Source organism: Equus caballus, chromosome 16 (assembly GCF_041296265.1).
Source record: "Equus caballus isolate H_3958 breed thoroughbred chromosome 16, TB-T2T, whole genome shotgun sequence".
NCBI lineage: Eukaryota > Metazoa > Chordata > Mammalia > Perissodactyla > Equidae > Equus > Equus caballus.
The window spans coordinates 5,623,865-5,647,043 of record NC_091699.1 but is presented as its reverse complement, the minus strand read 5'-3'; the positions used below and the strand labels follow the sequence as shown (position 1 = coordinate 5,647,043).

The following is a 23,179-nucleotide window of genomic DNA, read 5'->3' as shown; positions in this document are numbered from 1 at the left end:
TAAAGCAGGTCAGCGCTCAGGTGGGTGTGCAGAGTGGACCTGAACTGTCTTGTACAAATGAAGCTGTGGGGCCCCTGGCGGCAGACTTGGGGCCAGGCCTCTTTCTTGTGACCTGGTGTTCTCACCTGGGTCTGGTTCTCCAGGCTGGCCTGTGCAGTCTTCCCTGATGGTGGGCAGTGAGCAGATCAAGACCAGGAGGAGGCATGTGTGAGAATCCAGCAGCTGACACGTCTTCCCTCTCACTCTGTGCTGGGGCTGGATCCACACTTTCCCTGTGCTCGTTTCTCATCACACCCCTGGGACAGAGGTTTATCATCATCTGCATTTAGAGAGGAGGAAACCCCTTAAAAAGGTGGGTGAATGCGATTTATATATTATGTACACACACATCAGGGGAAGCTTGGCAAATGGTCTGTCCTAGGATAGTCTGTCCTTTATTCTAGAAACAATATCTTTCCTTTTTAGTGTCAGTAATGTTCCTTGATGTGATCATAATACGGGTAGAGGGCAGCTTCTTTGTGCATTCATTACCTGGCAACCCTACACCCACAATGTCATTAAAACCTTGACCACGTCATGACAGCCATCTGAGAGCCCCTAGGGTGGGGTGGGGTTCTCCTGACTGCCCAGGACAGAAGTGGAGGAGGCGGAGGTAGGAGGTGTCCCCTGGCTAAGTAGCCCAGACTTCCGTGGCACCAGTGCCTCAGTCACCTTGGCCCTGGCGAGCGGTGTCTGTGCTCAGGGGTGTATACTGTCGTCGGTGATAGTCATGTGAACTGAAGGGACACCAAAGGCTGGTATCAGGAACAGGCACACGCCTGGACAAATCCAGGATGTCTTTGTATTTGCTTTTGTTTAACCGTGAAAGGTGCGTTAAAGCCTGATGAATTTTAATAGACACGTGCCCTGAAATATCCCGGCACACAGAGCTGAGTTTTCCACAGTTCCTTGTCACTCTACCTGCTGGTTGTGCTGCTCCTCGTTCACGTCTCTGATCTTATATAGAGTTTAGGGTCAGACTAAGCATCGAGAACAGCCTTTTACACATACTCTTGGACTCTTTTCAGTTTGATCCTGAAGGCATCTGCCACTTCTGGAATCCACTCAAACCACAAGGAGGAGAGTCACTCCAATGCCTATGAAATGGAACCTTCAGGAGTTTTTAGTTATAAATCTTGGAATCTGGAAGATTCAATTCATGATTGCAAAATATTTCCTAATATTTTGTTTTTTCATAAACTGATGCTTTTGAAAGAGATCTCATTAATTGGGCTGTTTGACTTTGACGTCTCTTTGGGGTGGAGCAGTAATAAACGTGGGTCCACTTTCATGTTCAGTGTGCACATCCACGTGATCCGAACTCTTCCACTTCTTTTCTATTTGATGGCTCCCTGTGTTCCCCTCCCCCTGGGTTATGATGATTCATTTCTGACACTTGTGAATATGTTTTTTTAAACTTTAGGTACCTTTTAAAAAAAATTTAAAACATAGAAATCCTCATGGATGTTTCAGGTTGTCTTAGTACCTAGAACATTCGCTACTGGAATTCCTCTGCGTTTTCATTGCCCTGGTTGGGACCCTTTAAAGTGAGTGAACGAGACTCTGTCCTCCCTCCTGGGGGATGTCTTCTGTGTTGCTGATGCACCGTGCAGTCTTTCGTCATCATTACAGCGTCAGTGAGATATAGTTCACATGTAATACGAGTCACACTGTAAGGTGTGTAAATCAGTGTTTTTAGTATACTCACAGAATTGTGCAACGTCACCACAATCGATTTTGGAAGCTTTCCATCACTGCTCCAGAAGAAACACTCTACTCGTTAGGAGACAGTCCCGTTTCCCCTAAACCCTCAGGCCTAGGCAGACAGAAATTCATATTCTGTTTCTATGGATTGGCCTATTTTGAACATTCCCTATAAATGGAATCATACGATGCGTGACCTTTTGAGTCTGGCTTCTTTCACTCAGCATGACGGCTTCAGGGTCCACCCGTGTTGCCACATGTGTGAGCCCTCCATTTCTTTTCGATGCTGAATGGCATTCCATCGTGTAGCTGCAGCACAGTCTGTTTATTCCTCAGCTGATGGACATTTGGGTTATGTCTACTTTTTGGCTATTATGTATTTGTCTGCTATGAGCATTCACGTACAAGGTTTTGTGTGGACACCTGCTTTCGTTTCTTTTGGGTCTGTACCCAGGAGTGGAATTGCTGGGTCACATGGTAACTCTTGGTGTCACTGTTTGAATACCTGCAAGGAATTTTCCCTAAGCAACTGCACCATCGAGTGCAGACCTGCAGGACGCTCAGGTGTGTCAGGTCTGTGGCCTGGTTGCAAGGACATGTGGCCAGCAGGGGGCACCGTGGGGCTATCTCAGAGGTGAGCCTGCCTGGCCCTGCCACCTGGGAAAGTCTCGCAGGCCAGAGGGAAGTGAGCAGTGAGTTCACTGAGCTGTGCTGTGATGAGACTGCAGCGGTCAGGACCTCCGGGACCCAGGGCCATGAAGGGCCAGGCTCTCTCACCACCTGGGGCCTGGGAGGGTGCAATTCTCTTCCTCCTCCTCTTCCTCCAGGCAACAGAGACTTTGCCTAGAGCTGAGGGGCACTGCAGCGGGTCAGGGACCTGCACACATTTGAATGTAGGAACTGCTCCCCTGTTGGGTCTTGTAGATAATGAAAGAGATATGGGGGACCCCAGTGTCCCTGAAGGGGTCTTGGGAGGGGAGCTCTTGAGCACCTGCATGGTGCATTGGGCCCATTTCCCCATCTGCCTCCTCACTTTGCACAGGTGCGGGGGGCCTCTCCTGAGTGGAAGACTCTGGGGAGCTTCAGCTCACCTCTGCTTCCCCCTCACTCACTCAGCTCACTGTTCTCCCTGTGTCTCCCGCTATTGATTCTGGGTCCAGATGGGACTGACTCAGCCACCCTCAGGGACCAAGTCCCTGGGACAGACAGGCACACTCACCTGCACGGGAAACAGCAACAGTGTTGGCCAACAGGGGGCAGCATGGCTGCAGCAGCTCCCATGCCGTGTCCCCAGACTCCTGAGCCACAGGAGTAACAGCTGGCTGTCAGGGGTCTCTGAGAGATTCTCTGGCTCCAGGTCAGACAGTGTGACCTCCTAGATGTCACTGCAATGGCCCAATCCTTCATTCCTGAAAGGTAGGGACAATCAGTAGACCTGCCTGAATTGAGTTGTTGTCATTTTCCAGTGACATTAATCCCAGGGCATGGTAGTTGTAGGAGACACCCTAAGGGGTCTTCTGTGTTATAGACACCCTCTTCCTTACCTCCACTGTGAAATAATGGTCCAATTTCTCCTTGGTAAGGTAGTCAGGAGAAGTCACCCCATCCAGCACAGTGATTTCCTTCTTATCCTGTTGATTCAGAGGCACGAGGAGCCCAAAGTGCCTAGCTGTCAGTCTTAACTTCCAGTTCAATGAGATCGTCCTTGTGTCTCCTGGTGGCAGCATATATCCCTTTGGAACTAAGAGCTTTAGGCTAACAGAACATAAGATCAAGGGGACAGAGGTTAAACACTTGGCTAGTGGGTCACTAGGAGTAATAGTTATGTCATTGTCATTTCCACTCCTTGATTCCTGGAACCCTGAATGCTGGATGTGGGAGAGAGAGCATCACATATCGATTAACGATTCAGTGCATTTAAAGCCTCCTGAAAAGCCATGCCCCAGCCCTACAAGGGATCGTCCCCTCGCCAACACTGTACTGGGAATTTAAAAGGCCACTGCACCATTCTGTCAAGCCAGCTGCTTCAGGACGGACAAGTGAATGGACAGGTAAAAATGATAAGCCAAGTGAATTCCATGAGCATGGGCCCATTGTCTCACATCATCTGCTATGAACTGAGTTCCTTGATCAGAAGCAAGGCTATGTGGAAACCATAACTGTGGGAAAGAGATTCTGAGCTCACTAACGGTAGTTTGGGCAGAAACATTGTGTTCAGGGAAGGCAAGTCCATATTCACAGTGAGTGTCTGTTCAGGTAGAACAGCACACTGCCTCTTCCATGTTGGATGCAGTCCAGTGTCATCACCCTGACCCCAGGCAGCTGACTGATGGCTGTGGCAATGCTTGCTGTGTGAGTCACTCAGTGTGGGTCTCCGCTGTCAGCAGAGTGGGCGCCCAGCAGTGGCCGGAGCCAAATCAGTCTCTGTGAGTGGAAGTCCATGATGCTGAGCCCATGCAAAATGTCCATCCCTGGCACCGCGTCCATCCCTGCCACCAGGACCCCTTTGCTCATAGCTCATTGGGTGATGCCAGGGCTGCTGGGGAAGAGGCTGATTGGTATCCACAAACAGGCCATCCATTTGATTAAAATCCTCCTGTGCCGAGGTCACCCTTTGGGGAGCATTCACATGTGAAACAAATCTCTGCGCATTTTTTGCCCATTCAGAGAGACCTGTCTGCATTTTCTTGGTCAGCAGTTTTCCAAGGGTATTGCTTCCAGGGACCTGACCATCAGGCCAAGCAGTTGGCCACAGCCCATGTGTCAGTGCATGATCCCACCCGTGGATCACGTTTCTTATTCCAAGCAAAGTGAGCAGCCAGGAGCGCTGCTGGAAGTCCTGCTCACTGGAAAGATTTCCCCCCATCACTGACCTTCGTGGATGCCCCAGAAAGGGGCACAGGGCTGCTGCTGTGCACCTTTGGGTGGGACCTGCGTATCACAGAGTGCTCTGGAAATCTGGCCCGAGGCTTCTCCTGCTCCCCAAGCTGATCACAGGGAACTCCTCACGAGGCTGTTTCCACAGTGGTTAGAGAGGCTGCCTCCACCGGCAAAAAAGATTCATCAGAATTTAGAGTTGTTATTTTAAAGATTGGCGCCTGAGCTAACATCTGTTGCCAATATTGTCTTTTTTTTTCTCCTTCTCACCAAAGTGCCCCCAGTCCATAGTTGTACATTCTAGTTGTGAGTGCCTCTGGTTGTGCCATGTAGGATGCTGCCTCAGCATTGCCTGATGAGCGGCACCATGTACATGCTCAGGATCTGAACCCACGAAACCCTGGGCTGCTGAAGCGGTGGGCACGAACTTAACCACTCGGCTAGGGGCCTGCCCCTGGGGGTCTTTGTGTTGAAGGATCCGCAGGCTGGGGGGTTGCTGGGATGAGTGAGAGAGGTGCGTGGATGTCTCTAGGATGACTCATGTACACAGCTGGGGATGTGGACGGTCGATGAGAGCACAGATAAAAGAGCAGGTCCGGCACAGTGTCTCTATCCATGCTTCACCCTGTGTGGGAGAGGGGAGAGGCATTTTTGTCTTTTTTGTTGACTCATTTATGTTTTCATTCAAAATTACTTTTGGACTGGCTACTACTAAGTCTCAGCACTCTCCCGGGTTTGAGTGCCACAGCAGTGAAACAACACTGTTAAGGCCATGGGCATCCTTTGGCTTTTAGTCTGACTCAGAGGTAGAGAAGTTGAGCAGATGTTTTCTGTGACTCAGTCAGTTGGACACAGTCAGTACTTACAGGAATAGAGTGTAGAGGACTGAGGTCAAGAAGCAAGTGCTTGGCTAGAAATATATGTATGTAATCGACTGAAGTTTATTAAAGCCATTGTAACTACACTTGTGGATCTGGTCACTGGGAGAAATAATTTTGTTAATGTTCATAAAGCATGTAGGGTAATATCTAACACATGGCAGTGCCACAGAAGGATCTGTAGAGTAGGAAGAAATGATGCATGGGCTGCAAGTAGAGGATTTAGACAAGAAATCTGGGGACATCTGTGCCACCTTCCTCATCCATTTTCTTGCAGGTTCAGCCCCTCTGCACTTCCCCGGAGGTCCAGCCCTGTCCTAATGCACAGCCCGCATCGTGTGTGGGAGACCCATTCACCCTGCTGTCCACCCTCAGGGCTGTGGGTTCCTGGCTGCTTCCTGGGGGGACTGATGTCCCTGATCATCTTCCCCAGGGTGGACGAGCAACAGGAGAAGCAGGTCTCTCTCCTAAATAATAAAGGTTCTTCTGGAAGAATTCCTTGTGTGTAGTTATTAATGGACCCCTGCCCCACTGAGGGTAAAGGTGGGGACAAGTAAAGAAGGTTATGGAGACTGGCCTGCTGTGGCTGGAAGTGACCTGTGATGAGGGAGAGAGGAACTGGTCACCTCAGGCCCCCCACAGAGAGGGTGTGGAGGAGGGTTAATGCCCTCTGCCCTCTGCCCTCTGCTCACTGGCGGCAGGACACGGTCTCTCTGAGGGGTCAGTCACCCATGGCCCCAACACATAATTAACTAATGGTGGAAGGGGCAGAGGAGTGACTTTATACTGAAGAGGCCATATTTTTGAAGTAAGGAAAAGATGCGGTGACACCTGCAGCACAGCAAGGAGCTCCCTGGGGACGAGAAGCTCCGGCCCCTGTGTGGGGATGGGTGGGGTGCGAGGCAGGGCTGAGTCCAGAGTCTCTCTCTCTCTTTGCTCAGCCCTGGGGTATCCATCCCAGTCACAGGTGAATCTGGGCTCTGAGACAGCAGGGGGAGCTGTGGGCCTGTCCGGAGGGTCTGTGGGGTGATCTCAGCTGGGAACCCAGAGCCTGGAGCCCTGCCTTGTGCATCTGCTCTGTGCTTACTGGGGCCCAGCAGCTGGGAGCTCCCAGGGCCCTAGGAGAGGCTCCCCAGCCCCACCCATACTCAGCTTCCACCAAATGTGGGCCCAGGCACTCCAGGGGAGGGGGGTGGTTTGCATGAAGGGGCCCTCTCTGCTCTCCTGAGGGGAGAGATAAGAGGACTCTGCAGTTCCCTCACTCCTGAGGCTCCGAAGCAGAGCCTGGGTGTCTCCACCGTGGCCTGGACCCCTATCCTCCTCGCCCTCCTCACTCACTGCTCAGGTGACTGGCTTTGGAAAGCAGGAGAAGTGATTATGGGGGACAATTTGGCTGCTCTTTAACCATAATTTTGTGCACATGCTGCGGGCAATAACCCCAGTCTCAACTCTCCGTGTCTCTACCTCCTCTGTTCCAGGGTCCTGGGCACAGTCTGGGTGACACAGGAAGCCTCAGTGTCTGGGTCTGTGGGACAGAAAGTCACCCTCTCCTGCGCTGGAAATAGCAACAACGTTGGAATATTTGATGTGGGCTGGTACCAAATTTCTCACGGTGCCCCCAAAACTGTGATGCTCAGAAGTTCTCGTCCCTCAGGGATCCCAGCTCGGTTCTCTGGCTCCAAGTCCGGCAACATGGCCTATCTGACCATCTCTGGGCTCCAGGCTGAGGATGAGGCTGATTATTACTCTTCAGCATGGGACGATAGCATCAGCAATAACACAGTGCTCCGGACCCATGGGGAACCGAGACCAAAACATGCCCCATTCCCTGTGATCACCTCCACACTGCCTCTTACAAACAGGGTTGACTGTGGCCCATCCTAGAGTGTCAACATCTGAGGGTCTGACTCTGAACACAGACCAACTTTAAAGAGTCAGTGGCAGAAGCTCCCTCTCACATTGTTTATAATTTTATTGAGATGTAGTCTGCACGTCATAAAGCTCCCCAGTGTAATGTCTACAGTAGTGCTCAGCATATTTACAGGGCTGTGTAGCTGTCACTGTAATCTACTTATAGATCATCTCCATCCTCCCTCAGAGAACGTCCCCACCCATTTGACATCACTCTTCCTGACTCTCTGCTCAACCTTAGGGAACCGCCCATCCACTGTCTGTCTTCACACATTCCCCTATTCTGGACATTTCATGTAGCTGGAACCAGGAAAATACGTGGCCCTTTGTGACCACCTTATTTCACTTATTTCATTTGCATAAGAGTTTTGATGTCCATCTATGCTGTGGCATGGCAAAGTAGTCCATTTTTAATTGCCAAATAATACTCCATTGTGTGAGCAAACCACCATTTGTTTATGCATTCACCTGTTGATGGGCATTTGAGTTGTTTGTCATCTTTCACTAGTATGCATGATGCTGCTAGCAACGTTCAGGTACAAGTCCTGTTTGCTTTGGTTTTGATGAATATGTGTCTTCATTTGCCGGAGAAGCACCCAGGAGCGGGATTGCTGAGACGTATGGTGCTTTACGTTACAGTGCTGAGGAGCTGTCAGATCTTTCCAATATGGCCCACTGGTTTACATTTCCACCAACACCATCTGCATGTTCTGATTCCCACACATCTTCCCCAACGATTGTTATTGTCTCTCATTGTTATCATAGCCCTTCTAGTCTGGGGGGAGTGATACCTCAGTGCATTTTGACGGGTATTTCCCTTATGCCCCATGGTGTTGAGCCTCTTTTCATGTGCTGTGTTGTTTTTCAAAAGTGATGAGCAGCAGAGGCTCTGAGGCCCTTCCACAGATCACTGACACTAAGAAACTTTAGATTCAGCTGTTGCCAAAATCACACACTCAGCCTGTTCAGCTCAACTCAGCAGAAAATCTTTCTTCAGGAACAACATTCCTCTCAGAGGCAACCAGCAGCATGAGGCCACCTTCCCACGTGAGGACCATAAGATCAGGACGTCCTGTGGAATCTGCCTGTGACAGGCACTGTAGCCTCAGGGCTCACACTCTTTTCCAGGACCGTCTATAGAGTCTCATTTCTGCGCATGTCTCACACTCAGTCACCTCTTCAGTAAAGCCCCAGGCCCAGCGTGTGTCTTCTGACACCTCAGCAGAGGCCGCTCCGCTGGGAACCAGGCTCGGGTGGAGCTTGAGTGCAGCCCCTTCTCCCTGCACACACAGCGCCGTCTTCATTAACCACAAGGACCGCAGAGACCGCAGGCAACCATCTGACACAGAATGCACACGGACACTCTGGGAAAAGATAAAAATTCCAACGGGGGGATCAAACATGACCTGAATAAATGTAAAAATAGACGTTGCTGAGAATGATTAATATCAAAAATATGATATGTATGCTTATTTAATATATAAATATAATTATGTGTAGTATCAGTCAGAATATTCGGGAAACATGACATTTTTTCTAATATTTATGTGGGAAAAGTTAAGTCCAAGAATAGCCTAGAGCATTTTGTGAACAAATGAAAAGGAATTGGGATATAAATGATTAGATATCGAGATCTATTTGAACACACAGATAATTTAAAGAGTATGCAGTGGTTGCAGAAATGAAACAGAACAACCAACCACACAGAAATCAATGGAACTCAATTACCTGCCGAGGAGGAGGCCTGTGCGCACGCACAGCGGGCTCACGATGGGCTGTCCAAGTGCCACGCAGCAGTCACATCGTGAGCTCAGTTCTCAAACTGATCCACGCATCTTCAGGAAACACAGATGTCTTAATAAAAAAAGTGAGATTCAGAATAAGATCTCTGGAAACTACCATTTATGTAATTTTAAAAACACAAATAGTTGCAACCATGTTGGAATAACTGAAAAATGATTTAACTGCCCATTGCAAACAACTGGAAAAACTGATACATGTATAAAAGTTCTTTCAAACATTAGACAGCAGGCAGAACAAGATTATTATTTTTGTGAGGAAAAAAATGGCACAAGTTGTATCATCAGCCCATCTTTTTTGTGTGATGCACAGCCTGGCCCCTGGAGCAGAGAGGGGAGCTGAGGCAGCGCACAGCCTCTCACCGAGTGGAGCAGATGGAGACCTGAGCTCAGGGATCCGAGGCTCTTGGGAGCTGTGGGGATGAGTTCTGGAGAGGAGTGCCCTTCACAGAAAACATCTAGAAATCAGCATGGGGTTCCTCTCATCTTAGCTGAACCCTAAAATCCATGTGCATAGTGTGAAACTACACAAGGTCTGTCCACAGGGTGACCAGGAGCTGGTGGATGAGCAGTGTCCACGACTCACACAGGCTGTGAATTGTACACATTTCAAGCAGTCAGCTGTGGTCCTTGTTCATCACTTTGGGGCACTTAGTCGAGTTCACAGAAAAATACAGCAGAGGGGCTAAATGATTCCGAGAATATGCTGTTGTGGAAGAGCACTTACAGTCTACAGCAAGCCTCAGAAGGATCAAGCTGAGGCGTCAATATGCTCACAAGTGTTTCCAGCTGCTTTATTCATGATGGCCAACACTTGGAAGCAACCAATACGCCCTGCAACAGGTGAATGGATAAAGAAACACCGGTGCATCTATACAGTGGAACGTGATTCAAGGATAAAAATACATATCATTTGGCCCCCAAAAGGCATGGAGGAAACTGACATGCATGTTTCTATGTGAAAGAAGCCAATCAGAAGTGGCTGGATCTGCGAGGGGTCCGGGATGGAGAGGGCAGGAACCCTGATCGCCTGCTCCAGCTCAGATCACAAGTCTCCTGCATCCACCAGAGGGCGCTGGTGCTCCCCAGGTCCTCAGCTTTGAGCTCTTCTCTCCCCTGCGTCTTGGAAGTGTTCCTGTGTAATCCTTGCAGAGAAGCCCTTTCCTGTCCTACACTCTCCTTTTAGTAGATGCAGGCCAGGCTAACGTTGAAGGAGGGGCACCCACAGCCTCCAGAAACGGGAAGATTCGAGTGGAGACCTCCCACCCTGAGAATACAGGTAACATACAAGAAGGGTTGGTGGGCTCAGGCCTGGTGGTGGAACTCAGGAAGCAGAGTCTGGGTGCATCTCCACCATGGCCTGGGCTCTGCTCCTCTCACCCATATAGCTCACTGCACAGGTGGCTGCCTCCAGGGAATTCTGGGAGGACACCTGGACGTCTCCTGGCATGATGACCTCTTTCTCTTTCCTGGCAACGGAGTCTGTCCTGTCCTTACTGATCTCTGTGTTGCTCCCTCTTTGCAAGGTCTTGGGCTGAGGTTGTGCTGACTCAGACCAGCTCTGTGTTGGAGTCTCCGGGGCAGGAGGCCACCATCTCCTGCACCCACAGCAGTGGCTACATTGGGAGCAGATATGTGCACTGCTACCAGCAGTGCCCCCATCAGCGAAATCTACAAGAGTGACAAAGGACCCTCCAGGGTTCCTGATCAGTTTTCTGACTCCATAGCCAGCTCCCCTAATGCCACCTGCCTGACCGTCTCTGAGCTGCAGCCTGAGGATGATGCCGACTACTCCGGTCAGTCTGATGACAGCAGCTATAAGTGCACAGTGCTCCAGACCCATGGGGCAGTGAGATGGAAGTTCCCCAGGGCCTCCCCATGCTGGGTCTGCCCTCAATCTGTCCCCAGCAGAGATGGTTGTTCTTTCTTGTCTCCTGCTGGAATATCCATGTTGAGATTGCATGTTTATGAATCTATTTTTTTTTCCAAAATTTCCCCCCATGTCTTGATGGATGATTTCCTACTTCCTTTGCAATCATTTCATGGAGGTGATTTGGTTCAAACAGGGTTTCTGAACCGCGGCACTACTGACAATGTGGCTGGGTCATTCCCTGTGCTGGGGCTGTTCTGCATATTGCAGGATGTTTAAAAACATTCTTTGGGGTCCGCACATCAGATAACAGCACCCTACTCTCCAAGTCATGACACACAAAAACACCTCCAGACATTCCCCAAAATGCCCTAGGGAGGGGGGCCAAATCACCCCAGTTTGGGATCCTCTGGGTTAGAAGAACATATTCTCAGCTCTTAGGAGGCCTTTGACATTGAGACCTGTTCCTGACATTCAACTGGACAGAAGCCTGGATGTGTCACCTCTCTGTGCTTCCACTTTCCCATCTGTTATACAAAACAGGTGCACAGACTCAAATGAGGCCAGAGAACCTGTGAGCCAATCACACGGAATCTCCTCTCAACCAGAGTGTGGAGCACACATTTAGTCAGAATAGATGTGCAATTAATATTTTAAAGCTTTACACAATGCACATGAAAATGTAACAGATCCATCTTCATCTGTTCTCTTAGTGAGTGTTTTTCAAGCATGGGATACAAAGATTAATAAAAACAGACAGAGTCACATACCCTTGGAGTTTGCACTTAGTGTGGGTACAAGACAGCAGACAGAAGCAGCAGGTGGATGGTGGAGCGATTCTGAGCATAGAAGACAACCTCCAGGAGGAGAGGAACTGCCGGGAGCACGTTAGTTGTTTAAATGTCTGCTCACATTTCACTGAACTAAGAGCCTGTGAGACAATTGATTGTCACACAATACTAAATACTCAGTTCAAAATCCACCATATGCTGAATGAAATTCAATATGCAACACCTTAGCCTCAAATCCGCCAGTGGAACCAGGTGGGAAAACTCATGAAAGAAGAATGACGGGTTTGAAATCTTAGTGTCCAAAAAAGACACGATTCTTGAAGTGTATGAATGGAGACCCATAATAGACTGTCTGAGGATGGACGTGCTGGTCTGGACTTTCTTCTACTCAAATGTGTCATCCATGAACCTCACGGCTCCAAAACACAGGATGCCTTGCTCTTCCTTCACTTTCTCAGTCAGTACAACAAGCAAATAAGCTAACCATTCAGGAGATGACAACGCAAATACATTTATGTGAGAGTAGTCATGACGCATTGCTTTAATGGACAAGGGTTTTGGGACAGTAAAAATGCATGTGCATGATGAAGCATGGACCGATGATGCGGTACGGTGTTTGGAATTTGTTTTTATATTTAGGTATTAGGATGAGGCATAAAGAAGGGTGGGAGATTAAAGAAGTTGAGTCCTATTGATGACACTTGAGGTTGGGTGACGGGTACAGGTCGTTCTTTGACTCATTCTCTGTAGTTTGTGTAACTTCAAAATTGTCCACAATATAGTTTTTAAATTCTCTACTCCTGTCTGATACTGTGGGTATGTCCTGCTAAGAGACACTCAGAGTTGGCAAAATGTGTGTTTTCACCATGATTTCAAGTTTAAGCCCATCTATTCCCAATAGACAGAAGACAAGTTGGCTTGGAAGCCATGAAAGGGACAGGAATGCCCGCTTTTGAAACTATAGGCAAGTGAGGGAGGCTAGAGGTCTGAGAATAAGGAGAGGGGCTGGGAGGTGGCCCATGGAGGGGGCAGGGACCAGACCATGAAGTCACCTTAGGGGAGCTGAGGAGTTGAGTTTTATGCAAACAGAAGTGAGGAGTTACTGAAGGGTGTTAGGCAGGGGGTTGATCCACCTGAGCTGGGTGGGAAGGGTCCCTCTGAAGGCCTCAAGGTGAAAGTGTCTGAGGGGAGCAGAGGTCCTGGTAACAGGTCATTACTAAGAGGCCCTGTGAGTCTAGACATGTGGGGACCATGGGCACAGATCCAGCAGCGCTGGTTATGGGGTACAGTGCAGAAGTGATGGTTATAGGATTTAACTGTCCATCCACTACATCGGCAAAAACTTTAAAATCTCCCTTTTAGCTTGCTACCAAACTAAGATGAGTAAGGAAATATAGGTAGGAAAGTTTTCTTTAAGATATAAACAAATTGTATGAGACCTAAGGCAGAATCCTGAAAAGAAATATATGACATAGATATGCAGAAGAACACAAAGTTAAGAAAATACAACTCACTTCATAGAATAAAGAAGTACGTTCCATATTCACTGGTAAAGGTGAAGCCTAACAAGGCCATGCTTTTTTCCCAGTCGCTGAATCAAATCTAATCTCTATCAAGACTTTAAATGTGTTACATGACTTTTGGCATGATTGCTCAATTGTCCTCGCTGGAATAGATCACTGATTTTATCCCTGGAAAACTCCCGTCTACGTTATTTCCCTAAACAGTCCCTACACGCTCTTCAAACCAGCGTAACTGTCCCCTCATCTGTGACACCTGACCTGATGCACATCTGGGCCACCTGGCATTTTCTAGAATGAACGCTAAATAGTTATATATGTACATACAAGCATGTCCAAACAGGACTCCTTCTGGGACTGAGAAACTGCAGTAATCATGCTACATGTGTCAGAATACCCGTATCTAGGAATCTAACCATGGGTGTGTGAACAGAGACAGGGACCTGGTGAGCTGCAGAAACCAGCTGGGCTCTCAGAGCTTTTGGGCATGGTGAGCGGTGTGCCCTGAGACCAGAAGGGGGAGCTGTGGGAGTCCTTGTGGTTCCTACATAGCTGCTCAGTGAGGACCATTCACTCAAAGGAACCTGGACCTGGTAGCTGGGCCCTGTGCTCACTGATGGGGACTCAGCAGCTGTGCCCTCTCTGGCCTGGCAGAGTCCCCTGAGCAGGGACCTTCATGTTGCCTCAGCAGGTGCTTCCTCCCAGGGCTCTCCTAAGGGGTGAAGCCTGCCTCCATCCTCCTCAGTGTGTGGTGTTAGCTGAGCTCCAGCACCAGGGCTCAGGGAGGGGCTGGGCTTGCACTGGATGGAAACCCATTTGCATGGACAGCCCCTCCTGTGGCAGAGGGTAGAGAAGAAAAGGAGGCCTGGGGCATCCTAGCCCCACTGTGGGGACCAGGGGGCTGTGTGCACCATGGCCTGGACTCCTCTCCTCCTCGTGGTCCTCTCTCACTGAACAGGTACGGACAGGACTCCGAGTAGTAGACATCCCCAATTTTCACTCCGTTCCTTCTTAGAATGCTGAGAAACTTTACCCTGGTCCCTGCCCAGCACCCATATTTGTCTGTGTCTTCAGGTTCCCTCTCCCAGCCTGTGCTGACCCAGCTGCCCTCCCTCTCTGCATCTCCAGGAACAACAGCCAGACTCACCTGCACCCTGAGCAGGGGCGTCAGTGTGGCCAGCTATCCCAGTCTGTGCTGCTACTCAGACTCAAGCATGTGATTGGGATCAGCAGATCCCAGTTGCTTGTCTGGATCCAAAGATGCCTCGGCCAATGCAGGCTTTTTGCTTATCTCTGGGCTCCAGCCTGAGGACGAGGCTGACTCTTACCATCATATCTGGCACAGTAGTGTCTCTCACAGTGGCACACAGAGATGGGGAATTAGGGACAAAAACCTGGGCCTGCTCAGAGTCTTGTTCCATGACGGTTTTAAGTTTTAAAGTAACTCGCACATATACAAATGACATTCGGAAGTGCTTCTGCTTCATAGAGCGTCTACTCCCAATTTTTCGTTCCATGTTTCTGAAGTGTCAGGAAAACTAAACACAAAAAGAAAAAGAAAAAATTCATGATGACGCTGAAATGTTGCCTGGTTATTCATATGGAATAAAACCAGAGTTTTTTTTTTTCTCTTGAAATAAGGAAAATGAGACTTCCCTAGCTTTTACCGTCATCAGAGCCCAGGGACCCTGAAGACAGGTGGACAGACCAACACAGAATGGACTGTGCTCTGTGAGGGGTCAGAAGCCTTCCCATCCCCCAGGTTCCTGTGCCCAGGGACAGCGAGGCTCACTGTGTCCCAGAGATGACACACTGCAATGTGAGGTGCTGAGTGAGGAAAGAGCTTGGGGGGAATTTCAGGCACAGAGCTGGCCTGGAATCCTTACTTGGCACCGGAGCCTTCAGTTGTAAAGTCAGGGAGAGGGGCATTAGTCAAAGGGGCAGTTTGGGACTTGTGTCCAGGGAACCTCTTTATGGGTCATGAGAGGGTGGGGGATGCTCAAAGAATGCTGGGAAATGCCGAGCCTGCTCCAGAGGAGTTGGGTGAAGTAGGTCCATGGATAAGACCTTACAGCTGACACCACTCAGGACCCAAGGAGCCTTCCATGACTGGGTTTCCCTGAGCCCACAGCTATGACTTGTATCCACCTCTCCTCTCATACCTCACTGGAGCTTTCCAACAACCCAGGGCGTGGGGCGGGGCTGTGAACATCACGCACAGGGACTCCCCAGTGTGTGCTTGTGTGACTCCTCCTGTGAAGCTCCTGATGGGCCCAGATCCAAGGTCACCTTCTCCTGCACAGGGAGCAGCAGAGACATTGGGGGTCACCATGGCAATGGCACCAATGACTCTCATGCAGAGCCCCTACTTGTGTGACCTAGGACAGCAGTGGGTACCTTCCAGGGTTTCCAGACTGATTCTCGAGATCCACATTTATTACTAGGACCTCTTTGGCCACCTCTGGGCTCCAGCCTGAGAACGAGGCTGATTATCACTGTTACAGAGCTAAATACAACCCCAATGCCACAAAAAGCTCCCGTTCCATGGGAAGTTGGAGATACTTAGCTCTCAATGCAAACAGAATTACTTTGTTTCCAGAAAGAAAATAGCCTCCACAGGGGCTGTTTGTGGATGAGAAGTGCTGAAGTACAGCGTTTATGACCTGGAAGAACCAGGTGATCTCACCCTAGTCCTGTGTATGTCTCCTGGTACCAGCCAGGGGTTAGTGGATAATTCTCTGAGCTCTGAAAACTTAAAAAAGCTGTACTTCTCACTTTCACCTGATTTCAGAACTTTGTGGGACTCCTGATTTCCAGGAGTTCTCCCCCTCATTGAGGAGAACCAAAGGAGACATGAGTGACATGGACAAATCAATGTCTCAACCCCAAACGTCACAGAGAAGACTTACTCAATCTACTGCCCTGGGCAGTGACATCATAAAAAACCCATCTGCAAAAGTCAGCAACCCCTTCCAGGACAGCTGGGTGGTGTCATAGGACATGGGCTCTGAGCCCAGCAGGGGACGCTGTTGGACTGCTCCTGAGAGGACAGGGTTCTTCCCTGGGCCATCAAGGAAAATACTGTAATGCGTCTTTCACACTTTGGCAACAAGTGTCCACATTGACGTTTTACTTCCTGCACCTGGGGCCTCCAGGAGCCACATTCGATCTTGGCTCTGACACACCCATTCATGTCTCATATTTCATTCTTTACATCTCGTGGAGACATTGTTCTGAGCTTATGTTCAAGAAGGTGTAGATGCACGATTACACAGCAGGAACAAATTTGCATGAAGAAACATGGCCTGTGAATCTCTCTGGGCACAGGACCAACACCACACTCCACACTCCAGCCCAGGAGCACAGGAGGTGACGTCCTGTGAGTGTCCCCACCATGGCCTGGACGGTGCTTCTTCTCTGGCTCCTTGCTACAGCTCAGGTAAGGTGAAAGGACATTGCATCCTTGGGGGACACATAAAAGCTTGGTCTCAGGCTGACCCTTGTCTCTCATAACAACACTTGTCTCTCTCCCAGTGGTTTTAGGGGCGGATTCTCAGACTGTAGTGGTCCAGGAGCCATCACTCTCAGTGTCTCCAGGAGGGAAGGTGACACTCACCTGTGGCCTTAGCTCTGGGTCCGTCTTTTCCAGTAACTATCCTTTCAGGTACCAGCAAATCCTGGGCCAGGCTCCCCGCACAGTTATCTACAACACAAAGAACCGCCCTTCTGGGATCCCTGATCGCTTCTCTGGGTCCATTTCTGGGAACAAAGTCACCCTCACCATCACGGGTGCCCAGCCTGAGGATGAGGCCGACTATTCCTGTGCTCTGTATATGGGTATTACACTGACACAGTGCTGTAAACCCATGGGGAAGTGCAACCAACACCTCCTCCTGTGCTCAGAATGGCTCAGCCCTTCGAGGCAGGAGAGCCAGTGAGAGGGTGGAGACAGTAACACCACCATCGGGGGAGGTCCATGGCCCCATCCTCCTATCCAAAGGTTCATCTCCATGTGCCTCCTCCAGCCTCTCCCAGGCTGTGTCCATCCCTCTAGGGTGACTCCTCCAAGACTTTCATTCCTTTCTCCCTCTCTGCCTGTGATGATGGGGGGAGGCTCAGCTCCAAAATACATCAACCGACAGTGAGACTCAGAGACGCCACCACGAGCTTTGAGACTCTTTTTATTCAAACAGCATTGACAGGCCTACTCTCATCCACTAATGATGATGGAGAACAAGTTAATATTTAACATTTCTTCATGAATATGCATAAGCTAGGTCCATAGCACATTGTTCTTCTGCTCCATATGCCAGATGCCTATCGTCATTACACAATGAAGATGAAGAAGGAAAAGAAGCATATGGGAAAGTTCAGGTTTAAGGATGTCAGCGAGATAGTTGATGCTCCCCTGATATCCATTTCTCACACTTTTCACCTCCTGTGATTTGGGGAATCACTCAATTAACTGTGACAGACATTTACCTTTTTATTAGTGTAATTTAAAACTTATCAAAACCTTGATATATAAACTATATGGTAGATTTTTATAATTTACTAATTTGGGGAAGTATTTGCTTTGCTTTCTGAGAAATTGAACAGTCAATTTATATCAGTATCTTGGCTCACAGTAGGGTGCATGGCCCATGGATGTTTGTGGTGACAGTGACCAGGTCTCAGGCCAGTGCCCCTGACATTATCTCCACCAGAGCTGAAGTCTGACTCGGGAGCAGAAGGGGGCGCTGTGGTTCTCCCCAGGGTCTGCACTGTGGGTGCCCCGCTGTGTAATCCCCCAAACTTCCCAGGGCTGGGACATTGGTGCCTTCTGTGCTGATGGGGACCCTGCAGCTGTGTCCTGTCTGGGCTGGGTGGAGTCTCCTCACAGGGCTGAGAAAGGACCCAGCAGCTGCTTCCTCCCTGGTCCCTCCCTGGGGGCAAGTTCTGAGTCTCACTCATCTTACCCCAATTCCCAAAACTCACCCATCACTGGAGGGGAGTTGAAAAAGATCTTGTCTGAGATTTGGAAAAACAAACAAACAAAACTGTATTGAAAACCAGGCTCTTTCAGATAGAGGCTATGCATCATGCTCATGCTGCTGAATTGCTCTGTGTGCCACTGTCATTGCCTGGGCAGGTGCCATCATGCCCCCCCCAACCTGTAAGGAAGAGGACACGGGATGAGGAAGCCAGAGCAGCAAATGCAGATCTGGGCACAGAACAGCAACGAGAATGGTCAGTGCTGCCACCAGCTCCAGGTCCCCTGAACCACTACTGAGCTCTCACGTCAGCCTGAGTCAGGGGTGGACTGAGGGGAAGCTGAGGGAGACACCAGGGCTCCCTGTTATCAGCTGCACACAGGGCCTTGGACACGGTGGAGACAGCACTGAAGGAGCCTCTTTGAAAGGAGAGGTGAGCGGAGTTTGGGCATGTGTGCAGATACTGATGAGGCCTCACACACCCACTGTCTCCCAGAGGAATCCTGTCGGGGGCAAAAACAGACGGAGGTCAGCAGATCCCGCCATCTGTGAGATACGGAAAGGCACTGTCTCCTCCACACACTGTGTCTTCAATGCCCCGGGTGCCCAGCCCTGATCTGTGTGAGGAGCGGAGGGGTCGTTAGAGCTGGAAGGGCTGGCAGCTTCATAAGGACCATGAATTTTACTTTTGAGGGAAGTGGAAATTCTGGAAACACATCAATAAGGTTTCATTTGGGATTCCCAGTTTCTCAGTGGTTAGGAAGAAGTAGAAGCTTGAATCAGATTTCCACTATAATTTATTTATTGATTTTTCATAAATTCCTCTGAAAATGTCATCTAATCCTTACTGAGGGCCTGTTGTGGGCAAAAAACAGCCCTAAATAACGGACAGACTGTCTAACCATCTAACTTCACTACCAGCTTTGTGGTCAGAATAATTACCTTTTCCTCCAACTTACTGAGCTGGAAATCTAGGCTAGAGAGACGAAACAAGGTGCTCAGGGTTATCCCACCAGTAGTGACAAAACTAGGTCTTGACTAATCCGTAGTTGATGCCGAAGGCCATTTTAACCAGAACATAATTGCCTCTCACAAATATCTAATGAAAGTAAATCAATGTAATGTAAGTGACAAGACAAATTCAAAACGTTTTATTGCATTTTCTGAGTGCTTATACTGAATCTTTCTGGCTGGCCTCATAAATCATGAGTTATAGTCACCCAGCAATCACAGTCTGCAGGTGCTTTGGAAGGGTCTAGCCAGACCCAGTCAAGATGCTGCTGACTGAGGAGGCAGGAGCCATCACATGTCCCTCCTGCGGCGGCCTTGGCCAGCCTTCCAACCATGATGAGGGAGAAAGGGTTTGAGAATGTCCTTCCCCTGCACTCCTCTCCCAGGAGCCGGCCAGAAAGCATCTGGGGGCAGCAGAGGCGAGACTGGGAGGAAGGGCAGTGGGGGCTGAAGGCCTCCTGGGTCAGCACTGAGCTGACCGCTGGTGGGGAGGGGCGAGTGGGGGCTTCCGGGGGCGACAGCAGGCGTCCAGGGAGGGCGGCGCCCAAGGCAGCAGCAGGTCCGCAGGACGCCCTCACCGAGGTTCAGCGGCACGTTTGTGGGCGCGCAGGAGATCCCAGGACAGGCGGAGCCAAGTGCAGGCGGTGGAACCCAGGGGTGGAACGAAGGCGAAGCCCAGGATGGGACAGACGGCGGAGCCCAGGACGGAACAGACGGCGGAGCCCAGGACAGGCGGAGCCAAGGGCAGGTGGCGGAGCCCAGGATGGGACAGGCGGCGGAGCCCGGCAGGCCGCCCCGGCCCCGCCCCGCGGTCACGTGCCCCGCAGGCCCCGTCCCTGAGCGCCGCAGTCTAGACCTCGCGCCTCGCTCCTCTGATTCTCAGACGCCTGAGGACTCGCTGTGGTCGTGTCCGGAGGCTCTCAGCTGAGACGGCGCCAGGTGAGTGCCCAGGGGTCGGCGTGCGGGGCCCAGGGGTGGGGGGCAGGCAGCGCGGGACGCGGGGTGCGGTGTGGCATCCCACGGGGCGGACGCCACCCGCTTGGACCTCCATTCCCCACCCGCCATGTCTCCAGCAGGTCCCCGCTGCCCTCAGCCTTGCTGACACCCAGCCTTCAGGTCAAGCGCCTTCAGCGGGCTGGGAGCAGGATTCTGCCCAGAGCAGTGTCGCAGGGGTCTGGGGTGAGGGGTGGTCCTGGGCCAGCTCTAAATACGGGGAGCTGGGATCCTAGAGGATGCTGTGCACCTGAATTAATCAAGGAGCCTCTAAAGTTCTCCCGGACCAAATAGAACCCTGGGGCCCCTCTAGGGCCGCAGGTGGGGGTCGGCGGCCTCAGGATGAGTGACCGCCCTTCGTGCAGCGCTGCAGTGTCCTCTGTGGCTGGAGGCTGCCATGGTGGGCTCTTGGAAAATCTCAGGACCCTCAGCGCCTCCAGTCCCCCATCCCCACCCTGCCAACCAGAAGAGGGTGCCCCCTGCCCTTGCTTCTCTCTACACTGCTCCTGGTTAAATTCCTGGGGAAGGAAAGAAAAACAAAAAACTAATCCTCCAGGGAGAAATCTTGAGTCAGATTTGTGCTTAGGCTTCTCACTGAGAACTTTGCTCATATTTTTCCTGGTGGACGTTGATGGAGGCAGAGCAGGCACCTCGCCTATGGGCAGGGGGATTCAGGGAGCGCAGTGAGCAGGGCGTGGGGGTGCTCCACCTTTGCTGAGGTCCCTCTGCACAGCTTGTTGGCTTCCTCTCAGACCAGCAAGTTGGGGAGGCTCAGACCCCTGGAGGGGAGACAGATTGTGCCTCTCCTGATGCCCTGGACCCCTGCCTATTGCTGGGGTCTCTGGAGTCCTGACCTTGACTGCTGGTCTGTGTCCCCACACGCCCACCCCAGGCTGCCTCCTTCTGTGAAGGTGCTGGGTCAGGCCAGGCCCTCAGGTGCCTGCATGGCCCCATAGGCCGCTGCTGCCCCCCTGCGGCTGTGGAGAGGAGGCTGCCCGTCCTGGCCTGGCTGCCGGACTACTCCATGCAGTGGATGAAGAGGGACTTCATCCCTGGGCTCTCAGTCAGACTCATGGTCATTCCCCAGGCGCTGGCCTGTACTGAGGTGGCCTGACTCCTGCCCCAGGTGAGATGTCTGCCCCTGCTGCTGGCCACCTCCCCTCCCCAGGACCCAACCTCCCATGCCTCAGCACCCCACACAAGCAGAGTAGAAATGCACAGTTTCCACTCCAGACAAGCAGAACCCAGGGTTCCAGCCCCTTGGGAACCAAGAAGCCTTGGATTACAGTCTAGAGCATGTGACTGCCTTTGGGTGGATGCAGACCCCTGTAACTGCTCTTCTCACACCTGTCACACTCAGTTATCAAGGCAGTTCTCGATTGTGTGATGGGGCCAGGGGGTGACTCACTGTACCCTTAAGAACGCTTCCTCAGGGTCCGGCCCGATGGCAGAGTGGTTAAGCGTGCACTTCTGCTTCTCGGCGGCCCCGGGGTTCCGGTTCGGATGCCGGGGGCGGACATGGCACCACTTGGCAAAAGCCGTGCTGTGCTAGGCGTCCCACGTATAAAGTAAAGGAAGATGGGCACGGATGTTAGCTCAGGGTCATTCTTCCTCGGCAAAAAGAGGAGGATTGGCAGTAGTTAGCTCAGTGCTAATCTTCCTCAAAAAAAAAAAAAAACACCTTGAGGGACAATGATAGGCACTGCAGAAACAAAGGAAAAAGGCTAGAATCTTGGAAATTAAACATAAGTTATAAATACAAACCAAAGGGAAGTTCCAGAACTAAAATTGCAATACATGAATAAAGACCTCCCTAGATGGGCTCAGGAACAGGTGACACTTAGATTGAATTTCAGGTATTGGGGAGGATATTTAGTACAACTGGAGAAAAAAGTACCGACAAGGATTAGCAAAGACAGACAAGCAATGAATATGGTGTTATGTGCCAAATAAAGTGGAATAATGAAAATATTTTTAAAATATTTACGTACTGAAAGAAACAGGACCTTTTGTTCTGAATAATTCCCATCTTTGTTAATATTCTCTCGAGGATGTCACCAGGGGGCGCTGTCGGTCTGTTCCAGGTGAGCAAGGCCTGCAGCAAATTCAGGTTTAATGGACCCTACACCCAAGCTCAGAGGCCTGAGTTAGAGTTACAGCAGGTGCTTCCTCCCAAGGGACAAACTCAGAGCTCACAACACCCCAGCATTTCCTTCATCCTACACCACACTCAGTGGAGCCTTTTTATTATTATTATGGGAAATTTCAAATATACACTAAATAGGAGAAATTGAGTAATGAATCTACATACCCATCACCCATCTTCAACTCAATCAATGTTTTGCCAAATTTATTTCACATACTTCCCAACCCTGCACACATTGCTAGTTATTTCCTGAGGCATATTTTAATGATATAAATCTCACTTACTTTAGCTGAGTTTTCATAGATTAACAAATCACATATCACCATAATCCAATATTAGAACATTTCCATCAGCCCAACTAGTTTGACAGCACCAGTTTGCAGTCAATTCATGTCCCACATCCAGCTCCAGGCAACCACTAACTCATTTCTGTTCCTGTAAATTTGACTTTTAAGGATATTTAATATAAACTGAATCATCATTGTGTAGTTTTTTGTGTCTGGCATTTTGCAAACCATGTTTTTGAGATTCACCCATGTTGCAGCATTTATCAATATTTAGCTCCTCTCCTTTGAGGAGTAGTTTTTCACTGTATGAATGGACCACATCTTGTTATTTTTCTCATCAGTTGATGGGCATTTGGATTTTTTTTCCAGTTGTGGCTCAA

The 23,179-nt window shown here is 50.2% G+C and overlaps 1 protein-coding gene across 1 annotated transcript in view; it reads left to right on the top strand.

Annotated features, from left to right (window-relative positions):
* Window positions 1-1,258, top strand: part of LOC102148979 (cGMP-specific 3',5'-cyclic phosphodiesterase) — a 37,917-nt gene extending 36,659 nt beyond the window's left edge. Inside the window, 2 exon segments of the mRNA XM_070238377.1 lie at window positions 144-352; window positions 1,068-1,258. The gene's annotated coding sequence lies outside the window, so the exon portion shown is untranslated.
* The last annotated feature ends 21,921 nt before the right edge of the window (window positions 1,259-23,179 follow it).